Source organism: Patagioenas fasciata, chromosome 1 (genome assembly GCF_037038585.1).
Source record: "Patagioenas fasciata isolate bPatFas1 chromosome 1, bPatFas1.hap1, whole genome shotgun sequence".
Lineage (NCBI taxonomy): Eukaryota > Metazoa > Chordata > Aves > Columbiformes > Columbidae > Patagioenas > Patagioenas fasciata.
The window spans coordinates 148,712,207-148,731,107 of NC_092520.1; positions in this window are offsets into that span (position 1 = coordinate 148,712,207).

Consider the following 18,901-nt stretch of genomic DNA (forward strand, 5'->3'; position numbering starts at 1 on the left):
GACTATTTTGCCTTTGAATGGGAAAACCCTAGAACTCATAGGAAACAACAGTTAAGGTGGACAGTACTTCCCCAAAGGTTTACAGAATCGCCTAATCTGTTTGGGCAGGCCTTAGAGCAAGTACTAGAGACTTTCGAACTAGACCCTAAGGTGACTCTAGTGCAGTACGTGGATGATTTGTTATTAGCCGGAAATGATCAAGCAACGGTCAAGGAGAGTATCAAGTTATTGATTTTTTAAGTCTAAAGGGACTAAAAATGTCCAAGTCCAAGCTGCAATTCTCTGAAGAGGAAGTAAAATATTTATGGCACTGGTTAAGCAAAGGAACCTAGAAATTAGACCCAGAAAGAGTAAATGGGATTTTATCACTCCAAGCGCCTAAGAATAAAAGGCAAGTAAGACAATTGCTGGGACTCTTCGGCTATTGTAGACAATGGATTGAGAATTACAGTAGCAAGGTAAAGTTCCTGTATCAGAAGCTAGTGGGTGAGGCGCTAATAAAGTGGAGCCAAGAAGATGAACAGAGCCTAGAAGGATTAAAAACGGATCTAGTAAATGTGCCAGTATTAAGTCTGCCTGATGTTAAGAGGCCATTTCATTTGTTTATAAACACAAAAGAAAGAACAGCATATGGAGTGGGCAGGGAAAAGGAAACCTGTAAGATATTACTCCAAACTATTAGATCCTGTTAGTAGGGGGTGGCCTACTTGCCTACAAGCGATAGTAGCTGAGGCCCTCCTAGTCGAGGAGGCCAGAAAAGTGACTATGGGGGGAGAATTAAAAGTATATACCCCTCACAATATCAGGGGAGTATTGCAACAGAAGGCACATAAGTGGATCACAGATGCCAGGTTATTAAAATATGAAGGTATCTTAATACATTCTCCTCAATTAGAACTTGAAGTGACTAGTTTGCAGAACCCATCCCAGTTTCTATATGGAGAACCAAGTGAAAGTTTAGCTCACGACTGTATTCGATTAATAGAACATCAAACTAAAATTAGAGAAGATGTAGAAGAAGAAGAGTTACAAGATGGAGAAAAACTGTTTGTAGATGGATCGTCTCGAATGATAGAGGCAAAACGGAAATCAGGATATGCTATAATAAATGGAGCGACCCTAAAAGTAGGGGAAGCTGGTCCCCTGGACCCAACTTGGTCAGCTCAGGCCTGTGAATTGTATGCAACTCTGAGGGCTCTGCAATTGCTAAAAGATAAAGAAGGGACTGTACAGGTTCTAAGTATGCCTTTGGGGTGGTTCACACCTTTGGAAAAATCTGGGAAGAACGAGGGCTAAGAAACTCCCAAGGGAAAGGCCTGATACATGAGGCATTAATCTGAAAAACCCTAAAGGCTCTGAGAGGGCCCAAGAGAACTGCCGTAGTACATGTGAAAAGCTACCAAAAAGGCATTACTACACAGATAAGGGGTAATAACTTGGCTGACAAAGAGGCAAAAAGAGCTGCCTTATTAACAATTAGTGAAGCAGAAACAGCTCATGTGAAAATGAACATGAGAATTAGTTTCACAGACCAAGAGAAATGAAAGCTTCAACAGCTGGGAGTTGTCGAACAAGAAGGTAAATGTGTACTTCCCGATGGAGGGAAGTAATCTCAAAAAGCGTAGCTTGGAGAGTAATGAGAGAATTTCACCGGCAAACCCACTGGGGAGTGCAAGCATTGGTGGACCAATTTGGAACCAAATATATGTGTATAGGGATATATGAGATAGCTAAGAAATTGGTTGGAGAATGCTTAATCTGTCAAAAAGTAAATAAAAAACAAATTGGATAAAAAGTACCAGGAGGGCGTGAATTGGCTAAATGACCATTTGAAAAGATGCAAGTTGACTTCACTGAACTCCCGAAAGTAGGCAAGTATAAATATCTTTTAGTACTAGTCAATCACTTAACTCACTTTGTAGAAGCCTTCCCAGTGGCACGAGCCACTATGAGAATGGTAGTAAAGATATTGCTAGAGAATATTGTTCCACGGTATGGGAATATAGCCATAATAGATTCAGATCGGGGGTCCCATTTCACATCCAAAATCATCACTGAGGTATTAAATCCCCTGGGAGCCAAGTGGGAGTACCATACTCCATGGCACCCTCAAAGTTCCGAAAGAGTAGAAAGAATGAATGAGGAAATCAAAAAACACTTGACCAAGCTGATGATAGAAACTAAAATGAATTGGGTTAAATGTCTACCAATAGCCCTATTGAATATTCGGACTCAACCTAGAGTAGATGCCAGAATTTCTCCTTTTGAAATGCTTTACGGAATGCCTTATGACCTAGAAATGTCCATCAAACATCTGAAAATAGAAGAAAAATTTTTGCAGGAATATATTAGCAAACTTATGAAAAGGAGACAAGAATGGAGGAAAAAAAGGGCTGGTAGTACAAAGGCCCCCTCTAGACATTGCTATTCATAAGATCAAACCAGGAGATAAAGCATTAATTAAAACTTGAAAGGAATCATCTCTGACTCCCTGTTGGGAGGGGCCTTTTCTTGTCTTGCTCACTACAGATACTGCAGTCCGGACTGTCAAAAGAGGGTGGACCCACGCAAGCTGGATTAAAGGACCTATACTAAGCTCCCACTGGGAGGTGACTGGAGATCCCAAAGACTTGAAACTCACCCTCCGGAGGAAAATGGATGAGTGAGACTGTCTTTTTGCAGAGAACATAATTGCATTTGTTACCCTTTTGTGTGTTATAAGTGTAAGCTTCTAGGGAAAAGTGGTGGGCTCATTGCACCTAAGGGTGTCCTCCCAACGGTATTTGTTACCAATGTTATATTCAGGAAAGAAAACTGACTGAACAAGCATTACGGGTAGGAGTAGCAATTGGAAAAGTTATAAAGAACTTGGAGGAATGGTGGGATATCTTCGCTAAGGGCATCAACCCTGAAATATATTGTTTTCATTCCAACGAACCCTGTCCAATAAGAGCCAAAATAATCTAAATAATTTGCAGATGGACAGTGACTGGAGTGGGGTGTGGAACGTGGGAGGTGAAGAACAAAAATTAGGAAGCTTACAATTCAAGAGCAAATAAACGGAAAGGAGGTTCCCCTGAAGAATACGACTGCTGCCGAGAAGATGGTAACCCTCGCTGCTCTAAGCAACAGGGTAGGCAGAGGAGGAGGCAGAGACGTACTGATGTGGGGATTGAGGTTGTTGAACCACCTCCTGAGTTGGTTTGTGAGACCCAGTAAAACTGGATTAAGCCCTCCCCAAGGTTTCCCTTCTCGTTTGAATATGGAAAAGAGAAATCAAATTGATTGCCCAGACCCTTGGAATGCCCGTAATAGAGGCAAAGCTGGACCACCTTTCCAACCATTACATGTAAAGGTTTGGACACTAGGGTTGATATTAGTAACAGTAAGAGCAGTACAGGGAAAGGAAAGTCCTCATCAGCCTCACAAATGGAGTCTAATTGTTAGCAATCAGGACACATAACCACATAACTGATTCTGTTACTAACATAATAAGATGGGAGGATCAAAAGGTAATACAACAAGTGACAACATCTGGAAATCCCAGTTTTAAGCCAACCCTATGTCAAGTAGTACCCATAGCCCCATGTCTCAACCGAAAAGGTTTTTATTTCTGCCCCAGTTCTAACCCCGGGAAAAGTTATTGTAATTACCCTAATTCTTATTATTGCACTTATTGGGGGTGCAAAACAGTGGCATCAGACTGGAACCCTGGAGGAGGAAAAGACAAATTTTTATCTGTTGGATTGAGGCCTTATGGGTGTATTCCTCCTAAATGAGACTCTAGTGGGGGGATAGTCCAAGAAGGAAATTGCAACTATATCTACATAAATATTATGAATCCTACTGATACCACATGGCAAATTGGGAAAACATAGGGGATGAGATATTGGGAACCTAATACTGATCAAGGGGGCTTGATCTTTATTAAGAAAGAAACTGTAGCACCTGTACAAGCTATAGGACCCAGCACAGTAATTAAAGGACCCCAAAATTGCACCTCCAATTAGTAATACAGAAGAAACCGCAAAGGAAGGGAGTCAAATGAAACCCCTATGGGGTATAATACAAGCTACCTACCAAACCCTGAATTATACTAAGCCAAATATGACCGCAGGATGCTGGCTTTGCTATGATGTAAATCCGCCTTTTTATGAAGCTATTGGAGTTAATAATACCTACAACCTAAGCAATGAAATTGTGCCTTTGCAATGCTCCTGGGGAAATAGGAAGAAAGGAATAACTACGCAACATGTAACGGGAACAGGGATTTGCATTTGCTCAGTACCAGCATCTAAATGAAAACTATGCAGCACCATAGAACCCCATATCAATAAGATTGATGAGAAATGGATTATCCCTCCAGAAGGAGCTAGGTGGGTATGTCTGAGACGGCACTCACCCCATGTGTATCCCTAGACATATTCAATGCTTCCAGAGAATATTGTATTCAAGTGATTATTATTCCCAGAGTGTTATATCATCAAGAAAACGTAATATACGATTATTGGGATAGTGAAGCACATCATCTGGTGAAAACGGAACCCATAACCACCACTACTATAGCCACATTACTAGGTATTGGAGCAGTAGGGGCAGGAACAGGAATAACTGTTCTTATTCAACAAAAGCAAGGATTTAGTTCCTTGAGAGCTGCTGTAGATGAAGACCTTGAGAGGACAGAGGAATCGATAACAGCCCTAGAAAAATCCTTAACCTCACTGTCAGAGGTGGTATTACAAAACAGGAGAGGAATAGATCTCCTCTTCTTACAGCAGGGAGGATTGTGTGCTGCCCTAGGAGAAGAGTGTTGCTTCTATGCAGATCATACAGGAGTGGTTAGAAATACTAGGGCCACATTGTGAGAAGGTTTAAAAGGCGAAAAAGGGAGAGAGAAGCACAACGAAATTGGTGTGAATCTTGGTTTACTCACTCTCCTTGGCTAACCACGCTGTTGTCAACCATAGCAGGACCTCTAGTTATATGAATACTGATTTTAACTTTTGGGCCCTGTATTTTAAACAAAATTATTGGGCTAGTAAAGAATAGATTAGAAGCGGCCCATCTGATGGTGTTGAAAAGGCAGTATGAACATCTAGAGAAAGATGGAAATGCTGAAAACGAAACTTCTCTCATCCTCTCTTTAGCCTGAGAATCAGTCACCTGGTTTGATAAACAAAATGGTAAAAATAAAAAGGGGGTATTGTAATAGACTTGACGATATATTTGTTAATCAAACCAGTCTAAATGGATAGGTTATCAGTGACTGTGAAATCTGAGCATATAACATGATATTAGTACATGCTGCCATTAAACAACGCAACCTCTATGTAGTCTTTGTAAAAAAAAAAATTGTTCCACAGATATGTGTAAAAGCCTAATTTAGTGTATCCTGCAGAACATTCAGGAAGAGACTGACAGAGATAAGGGCCCAGTTGCATCCTTGTGTGAATGGGATAACGGGGGTCTTCAGAACAAAGCAGGAGGAAAACCAACTCAAGCTGTTGGAGCATTGGCCAAACCCAGCGTGCTAGGCCAAAGATGAGAAGTGCACGACAAGATAGACCGCAGCCTTCATCCAAAAGACCCCTGCCCATGACCACCCGGAGACACTGCGCAGGCACAACAGGAAAGAGCCAAAGGTGAAGACTATAGATATAATTCCTTGGAACTCATTTTAATAAGAACGGCCTTTTCGAGGAAAACGTTATGAATATGTATAGGTGTTCCTGGAATAACCATGAATATGTAATCCTTTACCACATTTAACCAAGCTTGCTGCTACTGGAAAGGCGCGCCGTGGTGGAGCACAGACTCCCTGGTCGCCCAGCGCTGTTTTGCCCGCTTGCCGTAATAAATTTTAAGCAATTTATTCCAATGAGTGCGTGCTGTTTATTGTGATCTTCTATAACACAGGATGAGACACAAGCAGAGGAGGAAGACCACACATGTATGTGAAAGGGGCATTTCCTTCCTTGAGGATAGGGGTGTCCAACCCAGCCTAAATTTTAGGAATCTGATTTTTCTCTGCAGTTCTGCCTCAATACATTAGAAAACAAATAAAAGGATATTTCCATACTGAGGACCTTGTAACTTCCGCAAGTAGTTCCTTTTGATGCTGAGTCTGCCTTCTCACCTTTAATAGCATTCATGAAAGCTACCTATGGAAACTTTTTTTAGTATTTAACAAATAGCAGCATAGACTGAGTATGAAAAGTGGTTCATAGGAGAAAGTTGCAAGGTCATGTGGTAGATAATGGCCACTTTTTTTTCTATTTTCCAATGTAACAAATATTCTAATCTCATTAGTATTCACATGATAGTGAATGAGATACACTGTCCTTCCTTCGTTAAATATTGCACCCTTAAAACTCCATTACATAACGCATGTGCACATGTATAAGTCTACTACAACATTTCCCACTGGGATTTCTTCCACTTTGAAAGCTCTGGAGACAACACTGCAGTGAGCAACGTATCTGACTTCATTGATAAGGCTCCAGGCCCTTTCAAGTAGGTAGAAACTGAGAAAACACCAAGTTTCTTGGGTAGAAACAGCATATGTAGAGACTACCCAGCTTCTTCCTTTTCCTCAGCTGGTGGTATTAGCCTGGGAAGTATGGGCTTAGACTCCTTCAGATGAAAGAAAAAAGGAATACAGAGACTTCATGCCATTCAAGTAGATAGGTTATATTTCCTTTACTATTCTGGTTTACAAACTGATTGTAAAATGACTAGATTATCCTAGAATGTGAGGTTTAGCAAAAAGGAACAGCATGGTAAACACTTTTGGATAAGAACAAGAGTATTCAGTTTATCTGTGGTAGCATATGCTGAATAAAGTGATTAGATGTGGCTATTTGAGAAAAATAACTGCATATTCTGTGCTTTGTTATGGAAAGATGATTACAAGAGTAAAAGATGATTGCAAGAGTAGAAGGTCTGTCACACAATAGGTCAGATGGAAAGCAATCAGCCTCAGGCCTTTTTTTGTTCGAATGCCAGATTGCATTTCAAAGTGAACCGTGATTAAAAAATTCACCATTGTTTCAGAAATTTCTCAGATACTTGACAGTTACAACAAAGCCAAAATCTCCATTTTCCTCCCATTTTGCTTCTGTCAGATGTTTATTTCTTCTGAATAGAACTATTGCAGGTCACATAAGCTAGAATGGGCAAAATAGAATGTATCTGGAATGCAAAGTCAAGAACTCATTGTTAACCCTTAATTTAATCAAAACACTGCAAATGGTTATTATTAGTGCAGCCGAATTACAATTTATTCATCTGCATAGTCTAAATTTTCTATTTAGTACAGAAGTCTCTCTCAGAATGTCATTAAAATCGTCACACAAAAGCTTCCCAGCATTTAGCCTTTTTCTTCGATGTTATGCTTTCCCTTTCACTGCCCCTCTGGCTCCTTAGGTTGCTGGCTTTAGTCTGGGGAAGGATTATAGAAAATTGTCTGCCTTCCAGGCCCTCCTTTCACTGACAGATATGATGCTGATGGTTGACAAGAGGTCTGATGGTGAATATGTTGACAGTTTCTTCCTCATCCTACAGTCTGCTCGGCATTATTTCATACATTTTCTAACATGCAACTTGCTCTTCTTACCTGGGTATGTATCTCTATGTTAGAACTGAATTTCCCGTTTCACACTTGATGGATACTCTTTCCTCTTTGTCACCCCTATGACCAGTTTTGCCCAGCTCCCCAGTTTTCATTCCCTTAACTATCAGCAACAGGCCACTGGTGAGTAGTTTTAGCACCATCCCATGCACACATTCAAAGCCTCTGTTATTGCATGCACATAGTCTCCTACGCATTTGGGCTAGGGTCAGAAATCGGTCATTCCACTCAGAATAAACACTTGTTACTATCATCTGTTTGAAAATTGAGGTTGTACTGCACAATTATACAAAGCTAAGCAAAAATAAAACAAATTCAACAATAACCAAGCAAAATGCTATTACATACTAGAAAAAAATTTAACAAAGCTCTGGGCAAATCACAACCAGTGACAAGTCCTGAGACCTGCAATGTCTACAAAGCCTGTCACCTGCAACTCATGAAGGAATCACCATATTTACTGGGCTACAGGGATATGGATTTCTGACTGAAGCTACAATGACTTCTGCTGATACAGAATCAGAATAACAGCAACAGAAACTGGCCAAATTAACTTAATGATGGATTATTTAGTTAAAAGCTACACCAAGACCTACTTCTATTTGACACCCAGACTTCATCCTATTCCAGTGACCACTGTTGCTAGTGATAGACTGCTTAGTAGAAATTTACTGTATAGACAGCAATGTATTGTGTAACTTGATAACAGTTAAGAATGTATGCAATGTGATCAGCTTAACTAACAGAGATAGGGGCCTAACTGCATCCTGGGTAGATAACAGGAGCCACGAGTATGCAAGAAGTCGACAATCCAGTTCCGCTGTTTGGACTTCAGCCAGCTCAGCATGCAGAACTAAAGGTGAAAAGGGTACAGTGAGGAAGACTATGAGCCTTCATCCAAAAACACTCAACCCGTGACCAACCAATCCAAAAGAACCCAACCCCTGTGTGTGTGCCAAGAGGAGTCCTATGATAATGAGTTCCGATAAATTATTATAATAACCACACCTATTCCTAGAACTAATTGTATGAATCCAACCTCTATTATGAATATGTATGATGTGTTAACATAAAATAGCTACTTTTGAGGTAAAAGGGGTGCAAGCTTTGGGAGTAATCCCCTTGCTCCCTGGCACCAGAATAAACTGCTTTATAACTCATCTCGGATTGTAGAATTTATTCTGCACATCACTAGCTCTAAAGGCTCTTTTTGATCTGTGTCCTAAACAACCTAGAGCATTAAGAGTACTGTAGCTAAACAAAGCCATTTTAATTCCAAAAATTATTTCCCTACACACACTTCTGAGAAATCCCTACAGAAACAAATGGAAAAACTGGAAGCTTGTAAACAACAGCTGCATTGCATGAAGTGTATCGCAAAGGACTCTCAAATATTAAAATTAAAAGCAAATGTGAGAAAAATCAACAGTCCTTTTTTGCTTCTCTATAATAATGACCAGTGTCCTGCACCAGGATTCAGAGAGTAGCACACTCCTCTTGGGGATCTCAGCACCATTGGATCACTGCCAGGAAACTCCAAAGCTGGTCTTCAGAAAGGAGTTTTTTTCTGCTGGCAAACACTTGGCCAACCTCAAGGCATCAAAACATTTGTCTCAAGAAGGTATTGAAGAGAAGCTACTAAATTCAAGTATGCTGTGATTAAATTACAAAAGACATACCCATCATTAACCAATTGACATGATAAATGCTTTCTGATCACCTGCAAAATGAGGGGAATATTTTGCTCCTTTCCTAAAACCTTATTTTAAATGTTAGCAAACAAGCAGCAAGACAGGGAAAATAGACACTGAGAAGTATATAGACCTTGTCTATCTGTGTATCCTGCAATATTTCTATGGTCAAGCAAAAGTACAAAGTTCTTGGGGCACATGTGATGCTGGCCAGCAACACTGGATGAGAAACCAAAAGCAGCAGACACTTTTCTGGGTACTGCTTCTAGAAATGGGGGATGGGTCAGTGAAGGAAGCTCATTTAAGCCAGCTGTTTAGCTTTATTAATACCTGCTTCAAGCTACAGTGAAAAACAATTGAGAGATGCTTTGTAGCACATAAAAGTGTGATCAAATAAAGTCTCTCAGCCAGAGAGAGGATGAGTCCAGAATGATCCATCCCTGATCTTATAGTGTAGTCAATATATCAGAACATGAATTCTTGACACTAAATCACCTCAGTGTGCTCATACGAGAAAGTTCAGAGACAATCAATAAAACTGATAGTTCTCCACATTACCAGGTGTCAGTTGTTTGATTCAAGGTGACCCAGGCCCTACAGAACATGACTGAAAAGCAATCCAGATTTTTAGCCATTATCACTATATGGGATAACTGTTAAAAAGCAATTAAGATACTTAAAAGAAAAGGACTAATTAAAACACCCAATAAACTCTGCAACTCAGTGATTACAGTTTTATTGATTAATCTCGAAAAACATTTTTCAGCAAAGGAGAATAATTTTATTTTAACGGGTGAATAAAATGTCTCACTTCACCAATAAATTTTATTTTGCTTACAATAAGTGTCCGGTACATCCATTTAGAAACAGACTGCCTAGCAAATCAGGTCCATTTTCCAAGGTTAAGTTAAACATTTGAAGATTCTGTCATGGAAGAGGGATGCACCTCACTCAAAAGAGAAGCAGTGGTATGTTTTATGGAAATAAAACAACAATTAGACAAAGTTTGATAGAATTCAACAAGGTTTGATGGCAAGATTCCCCTTATTAATTACTGCATGAAGGAAACATACAAAGCAAAAATGAGTTAGAATGACTCATACAGGGACTGGAGGGGTAAAAGGTTGATTTGCAAGCTTCAGAGTCAATCCCCTTGCTTTCTAAACTCCTTTTTGGAGTTGGTTGGTCAATGGTTCATGTATAATGGAATTATCCATACAATATTATCACAGTTTAACCCCAGCCAGCAACTAGGACCACACAACCGCTCATTACCCTTCCCCCCTGCCCAATGGGACAAAGTAGAGACTTCAAAGGGAAGGGAGAAACTCATGGGTTGAGATAAGAACAGTTTAATAAGACAGCAAAATAAGATAAAATATTACATATATATAAGTCATGTACAATACTATTTCTCATGAACATTCAGTCCTGGAAGACTAGAGACCTGGACAGCAGTTCATGCTTGAAAATCATCACACCAAACAGTCAGTCCCAGAAAAGAGAGCAAAGAAGGCAAAAGGTCAGAGCCGGAAAAGCTGGCTCCAGCTATATACAGAGCATGATACTGATGGTAGCGAATACCTCACTGGCAGCCTGGGTGTCACTAAGTGCTGTCCTGTTATGCCCCCTCCCAGCTTCTATGCACACCTGCAGCTGGAAAGTTGAAAAAGTCTTTGGTCTCCTTGGCAGCAGCCAAAACATCAGTGAGTTCTCACATTCTTTTCTTACCAACTCTGCAATACAGCCTCACTACTGAAAAGAAAAGAATTAACCGTTTCCCAGGGAAGATTAACTCTTTCCCATAGGAAGTTCAGTGTGTTATCACATTATTCTCATACTAAATCCAAAACAAAAGACCCTGCTAGTTACTAAAAACAAAATATTCTAACTACAGTGAAGAAAACTCGGTCAGTCCCACCACAAATTTTTATCACCTAAGCAGCTACATAGATTAGTAACACTTTGTGCTATCAGTCACTTTACAAGGATCTGTTGTGGGTAAGATATCTCAGTCTCAAGGATTATCCTTGAGAGGCGTCCCTGCTCAAGAGGAGATCACTGCCATGCAACCAGCTGCTTCAGCAGGGAGAAGCTCAAAGCTTTCCACAGGCTTTCCATGTTTGTTGAGTGAACTAGTTGGCTGCTAGTCAATAATATAGACAGGACAGACGTCTTGTTTTAATGCTGCTACTTTGTTTTGTACCTTTGGTTGTATTCTAACTTAGGGCTCTGAGACCATTTTTCAAAATATGTTTCAAAACACCTTCACTTCCTTGTATGTGAGCCAGGGACTTTCCAGCTCACAAGTGCACCCCAAGGATGTGAGGCCTGTTGCTTCTTGGTCACCTTGAACCAAAGTATGGCTAGGAGTCAAGTGTATCCATCAAATTCTTCCATTGCTGCAGAATAAACCTAATATCCAAGTATACTATATTTATGCTCTTGTAACATAAGAATACAAGTAAAATCAATATTTCTGCCAATTTTTATACAAAGCTTTGTAACAGGGTATGGGACACTGAACTTATCCAGAATTGTTGGTGCCAAATACCCAAATTATATTCTGCAAACCAGTAGGAAGTATTATCACACAAAACAGCAGGAAATAGGAGCAACACCCTTATTTCACAAAACAAATGTAATGGTCAAATCAATTGAGTCACACCTAGCATGTGTCAAAGGCCTCATAGCCTGATGTTTCTTCAGTAAAGCAAGCAAAATTCCCATGCATCTGTACCTAATTCCCCACCCATGCTGACTCATTTGGCCTCACCAGCCCTCCAGAATTAACAATCTTGCTAAGTATCAATCAACACATAATAATAGACTTAGTCCCACCTCACCAAGAGTATAAATCAAGCATTTAGAATCCTCCATTTTGAGGATGAGAATTTGACTCCAGCATATGGGAGAAATTGACAGGTTTGCTTTCTTCTCTCTTCCTCAAGCAGTGATGCCTCCTTGGTAAGGATTGCACTCTCAACTGTGTCAAGTAACCCCAGGGAATTTTATTTAGGTTATATCCACATTATAGTTAATAGCCTAATTATATTATTGCAGTTACTGCATATATTAACAGCAATTCTGAATTTGTTGTACCTGTCATTTCAATAAATTACCTATCTTTTCAACTTCGCAAATCTGTTCCAGTGGAAGTTCTTGAGAGGACTCTGACAGGCAAACGTTGGCTCTGATAAATGGCTACACACAATCCTTTAGGCATGAACCGTTGACTAAGTTCAGGAATAAGACTGGATCTAGCTACACCTAGACTCCTTTCTGTGAAGAAGTTTAGAAAGCAAGGTGATCCATTCTGAACCTCATGACTCAACGGAAGGGCCTCCCCAGCCATGTGTCAGACTCATACTTTTAACACAACACAGGTAGCGTGCCTTTGCACAAGACAAAACTAGACAGCAGATAAAGCAAAGTGTGAGTTTTGCAAAGTAAGTTTAATAAAATACACTTTTTGGCCATATTCTATTCTTTTGAATATATTATTTTGTTTGAATAACCTATCTTGGCATGAGTGGCCAGGCTCACTGGAATTCCAGGCTGCGTATTGTGAACTGAACTTGACCTGGTCGCTTGGTTACTGTGGGCCTTGAAGACAAGTACAAGAGATAAGGGGATGGCTGTCAGCAGAGGCTGCAACTCCTCTAGATAAGAACATAAGAGAAAAACAGACCACACCAAAACTGGGAGACGAAGACAACCCCATAAAAAACAAAGAAACACACAGACCCAGAATTACCATTGGACCAAAAGGTGCATATACAGTGCGTGAAGGACACATGAAGAACAGACGCACAGATTTTGAGGGTTTAAAAGCCCAAGTCTCTTTTGTCTCAGGGTCCCTTGTCTTGAGAGGCAACCAATATGGACTGTTTCTGTGTTGTATTTGTCTTTTTTTTAATTTTATCTTTTCTTTAAATTGTTTCAAGCACAGATGTCTGAGACTATGCCATAGGAAACCTAGGGTCAGAAACATTTAACATGTGGAAGTCTGTGGGTGGTCCCAAGTCATAAGACTAGACTTTTCTAAAATGAGGTCGGCTGAATCCACACTAAAGTATTACAGTGGTAGCCTTTTTCCATTCTGTTTTTTTTTGTTGTTGTTGTTGTTGTTGTTGTTTTTTTTGTGCGTGTGTGGTTAGTTTTTGGTAAGCTACGTATACTTTTTCTTTTTTCATACACCAAAAAGGAAGACACTTGAAACAAATTCTTCAACAGTTTGACTATTGCATAACTATGTAGCTGACAGGAAGCTTCTCCTGATTTAAGCTAAAATAGATTAGGCTAGCTCTTACAAATCTCATAGATGACTAAGCAGCCAAAAGCATATCTTCTGACCTTCATCCTCAAATATCCAGCTTTCTTCCCTTGACACACTCTTCTCTTGTTTCCTACCTGGTGTAGGACACACATGAGTGTTGGCAAACACATCCCAATTACTTTTCCTACAGTAACCACAAATTAAACACGGAAGCTGTTTCCACCAGCTTTTATTTTGCTTTAAAGAGAACATCCCAGAAACTAGACAATGCTTTAAAATGTTCATATTCACATCTAGCACAGAATACATACTTCTGTATAGCATAAATAGGCAGGATCATCCAACTCTCCCTGTCTTAGCTGGTATGTTATTTCCTCAGCAGCGTTACAAGTTTGGTGCCAACTTAACAGAAATACATTTATCTGGAAGTCAAGAAAAGCTGCTAAATTAATGTATACTGTGATCAAGTTACAAAAGACACACCTATCATTAACCAATTGACATGAGATAAATGCTTTCTGACCACCTGCAAAATGAGGGGATATTTTTCAAGTTTTAGATCCTTCTGCATGACAAGAGGGAGACAGAAGATTAAGTAATACATTGTTTAGAAGCAGAGTGCTTAGCTTATATTTAACTAATAATCAATAGATGTATTGTAAGTAATAAACGAATCAATTATAACTAACAATAATTTCTTCGTATAGATGTATTGTATGTCAAAATTTTCAAAATTGTAATGCATATGTAATAACTATGTGAATATAAGCAACACAAGAGCATCCCGTCTTTGGAGCACTTATGGAGGACAATCTCCAGTGTTCCCCAGCACTGATAAAATAAAGAATGCCACTTAACAGTATAATTGACTCTGCTGTTAAGTTTTTCTCCCTTTCAGAAGTAGGATTGATAATTACACAATTTCTCTCAATTACATAACATGTGAGCTAACTGGATTTTGAAGGGGAGGACAAGATAGCCAGGCTAGCAGTCTCAGAGTTAAGCTTAAGCTAAGGAAATGCTCTTGTGGCAAAGCAGAAAGGGGAATAGAGACAAGTGCAGCAACTTCTCATGGATGCCTGGATGTCATCCTCAGACTAGCAATGAAATCAAAGAGCAAGCACTGAAGTTAAAAAGCTTATTTCTCTCCTTCACATGCACATCCAGGATCCATGGCTTGGTGAGCCAAAAGAATTTGCCAGTGATTACCCTGCAATCACTTTTAAACTCCAGGGTGTTTGGTGAAAGTTTGGCTCACTTTAACTTTAAATAACAGAACTTTATTTGCAGGAATCTTCAAGTTTTGTCATCATTGACAGTCTACAAATGAAGTACAAACACAGAATAAATGTTTTGTTACAAGTATTTTGGTTGCAGGTGATTTATTTCAATCAATATTAGGTCCTCAGATTGTTCTTAGATACGCTTTTCCATCTTGCTCTACAATTACAGGTCTTAAAAAGACCTGGATTGCTCCAATTACTCTCCACTTCCTTCACATGAAGATGTGCCCTTCAAGTTTTAGCTCATTTGAGAACAAACACTAATTTGAGAGTGCTAACTATCCAATCATCTAACTTTCACTTAAATAGGTCCTAGCAATAGCCTATGTCCTTTCCCAGGGTTATTTCCCATAGAATGTGAGCAACATTCCATTGCTTGTGTTTGAGGCGTTCAAAGCACCCAGATTGTTTGCATTCCTGTCATGAATAGTTTCCTAACTGTTACATCTTGTCATTCCAAACATCTGAGCAGCAGGCACATTTTCCTTCAGCTTAAGTCAGCCTGCTTCAGAAAATAACCACAAGACACATGTTGTGATTCCACTGGAAAGATCAGGAAGCATCTAGGCATGTCTAGACCACAGTTCAGCACACAAAACTTGGTTTATGGCTCGGCACCAAGAGCTTGTGTCCACCAGCTGGGCGCACAACCCAAGCCACTTTCTACAGCCAGGGAGAAGAGTGTCCTGTGGAACAGCCCCTCTTGTGCTCTCACCGTGACAAACACTGCAGCCTCAGCATTTCCATCACCACATAGAGGGAAGAAGATACAGGTCAGCCAGCTCCAAACCCTCATCTGACATAATGAATTTTCTAATGTTCATAGATATTCATCTTTCCATGTCAGTCCTTCTCCCCTTTGTCCCACTTATGCCATTTTGCTTCAAATTTGTTCTCCTCTCACATTACAGGTAATTACATTAATAGGCTCAGTGGTAAAGCTTAATTTCCTACTTTCTTGTTATAATTCACGAGTGGTTGTACAGATGAACCCCAAACATACAGGTTCAAATAAAATCTAAATATCTACAATGCAGACCACCCCTGAGATGACAGTTGTCTTCTTACTTACCATCTTTTCCAAGACAGTGCCCATTGTTAGACAAAACAATCAATGGGATTATGAATTAGCGGGTGCTCATTGAAATAATGGTAATTATTTATTCCTACCTAGACAAAGCAACTGAGCACTTCTAGCTATTTTTTGTGAATGAACCCAACACACATGTTCAAGGGACCCAGAGCACTTAAAGTGAGAGCTACAGCATGAGAGGTCAGACAACTGTAAAATAACAGAAAGCAAGAACAGCTGGAAAACGTCTGTTAAAGATGCACAAGGGTGATAAATGTTGATAGGACATTATAATGAAATTATGCAAAACATAGCATGTGTGCAGGACTATTGAGCTGAGCACAACACTGCAGAAGGGAGTCCAAGTGCAGCACATCTCCCAAGCAACACAGGGAAAAATGAGTGAAAAGGAAACAAGAGAGAACAGTTACTCCAGGAGCCTCAGCTCTACCTCTGAAACATTTTGCCACAGTGACACAACTTGCTGCCTCAGGATGGCTGATCAGCTTCAGCCCCAGCAAAGCCTTCACTTACTCTGCTTGAGCCCTGCCCAAGATCCATCTCAGTCTCGCACTTCTTTACTGTGCTGCTGGTCTCATCCCAGCACCTTCTTCAGGCCAGCCTCAGCTCTTTGGCTCCCTGAACTGTTGTTGCCCTAACTTCATACCTGAACTCTTAGCACTGTAAGCAATCCAGAGTTAAGCAACTCATTAGTATTTCCTTTCTTATTGTTTGCTATTTACTAGTCAGTGATGTTGGCATAAATCCATTCTCATAAAGCTGCTTTAAGTAAACTTGCAAAGCAAGCATGCACTGCGGCCTTAGGCTAAGGAAATCTTACAGGCACTTATGGTTTAAAATTCACAATACTAAACAATGAGAACTTTCAAACTGCAGGCTTCTACACAAGTTTAAAAACTTGCAGAAACTCAAACTTGAGTCCCAGTAGCTTTATACTGGGGTTGCAAACCAAATGTTATTCACTCAATCCGATCGCAAATTCTTGCCAGCATATTGAGTGAGTCTCTGCAGTGAAATCTTCTAGCCAGTCCTGTGCAGCAGCTTGTCAAAATGCAAGCCCTTCCCTTAAATCTGCAGGCCTCTGGTAGAGCATCTGAGATACTTGCTAATCAGCAAATTGCTTATACTTGCTCTTCCTGATTTAGAGCTTCTGCCTTCAGGTGTCCAAAGCTGCCTCCAACCTAGATCTTGGCAGTCCTGTGCAGAATCACCTTTTTAGCTAACGCATCTTACTTCATCATCTTTCAGGAGCCTTCTGCCATTTATGAACACCTATCAACCTCTTAAAGGCTTATTCCATTTACAGTTTGCAGATGAGCATTTTTTTGGGATGCAGATAGCCCATAACTGTGCTACTCAAGGGTAGAGAGATTCCTCAGTAATAGTGACTGTGCTACTCAAGAGTAGAGAGATTCCTCAGTAACAGTGACTAGTCATTCAAACCAGCTTCCACACTAATCAAAGACAATACACATAATACAGCCTGCCTTCAACACTTATCTTCCACCTCAAAAATCCACATCAGCACACTTCCCTTCTCCACATTTCTTCTCTGTACAAACTAATGGGATCCTCATACACTCACTAACATAGTTCTGCCTACTTTTTGTAGGACCATTTCTTAAACTGCTAAAGAACAGAAACATTATTTTTACTTCACCCACTACAGAATTCATTATACCCCAGCAGTGCTCATGGTATCCTACATAAATACCACCTCAACTCCAGCTATCAAAGGAGGGCTGTACAAACTATCTTCTCTTTACCTGCCCAATATCTGTGATTTGGGTCCATCAACACTCAAATCAGGAGATCAGTGTATTAATTACAGAATGGTTAGGGCTGGAAGGGACCTCTGGAGATCATCAAGTCCAACCCACCTGCTAAAGCAGATTCACTTAGAGTAGTATTAATACCTTACAGTCATTCTTTGAAGGAACAAAAGCAGGTCTGCTTTCTTACTGACATTTATCAAATCCAGTTTCAAGTAACATCAGAGGCCGCTGATCAGACACAAACTACACTGGCTAACAATATGAGATACTGTGTCCTAAGATAAATATTATGCTTGTTGGCATGGAAAAAGGATCTCATAACTCCTGCAGGCTAATGAACTAGAAAGCAGGAACAGTTAGTGACTTCTAGCATCAGAGATAAGACACATGCCATACCCTTTAACTATCAGTAATTGGGAGTCTGTGCAAGCCAGTCTAACAGAGCTCCAAAGCAGTACATCTTCCAGAATTAATTGCTTGATCAAATATGATACACATTGCTGCCCTATTCTTAACTTATGGAAATGTCCAGGACCTGAAATGATTATCAAATACATTCTCTAACTCTTGTAAGCTATTAATATAAGAAATAAATGCAACTGAACTCACTGTGACACACGATGGAAAAGGAAGGTGCTTTTACTTTAGAAGTGATTTCACTTCCACTCATTCTCTCATACTTCAAGCACCAAAGATCTATGTATCAGACTGGACTCACCAAGATCACCTGCATGTCACCTGGAGGACACAAACCAGCTACTGAGTCTCCTCTGCACCTCTTAGGCTCTTCTTGATTGATTATGACAGGCAATTTAGTTACTTTTGGGGCAGATCCTGTAGGAGTCAGCAGTAACTCTAGCAGGAGCAATTAATCACCTTGGAACCTTGCTCCCTTCGGCATCCTTAGGCTTTTAGGACAGTGACTGACCATTTTTTTTTCCCTATTTTGTCAGACCTATCCTGACAAAACCAGGAACATCATCAGGGCTATAGGTTAGCTTTATATTTGTCTAAAAGGAAGAAAAGGAGGACAACATAGCATGATGTAAAGTTGTTACTATCCTCCTGCTGCCAAACTGCACACCAGGAAGCAGCAAGAACAAACTGACCCCCTCCCAGGAACAGGCACCCAAGAGGGATCCTACAACCA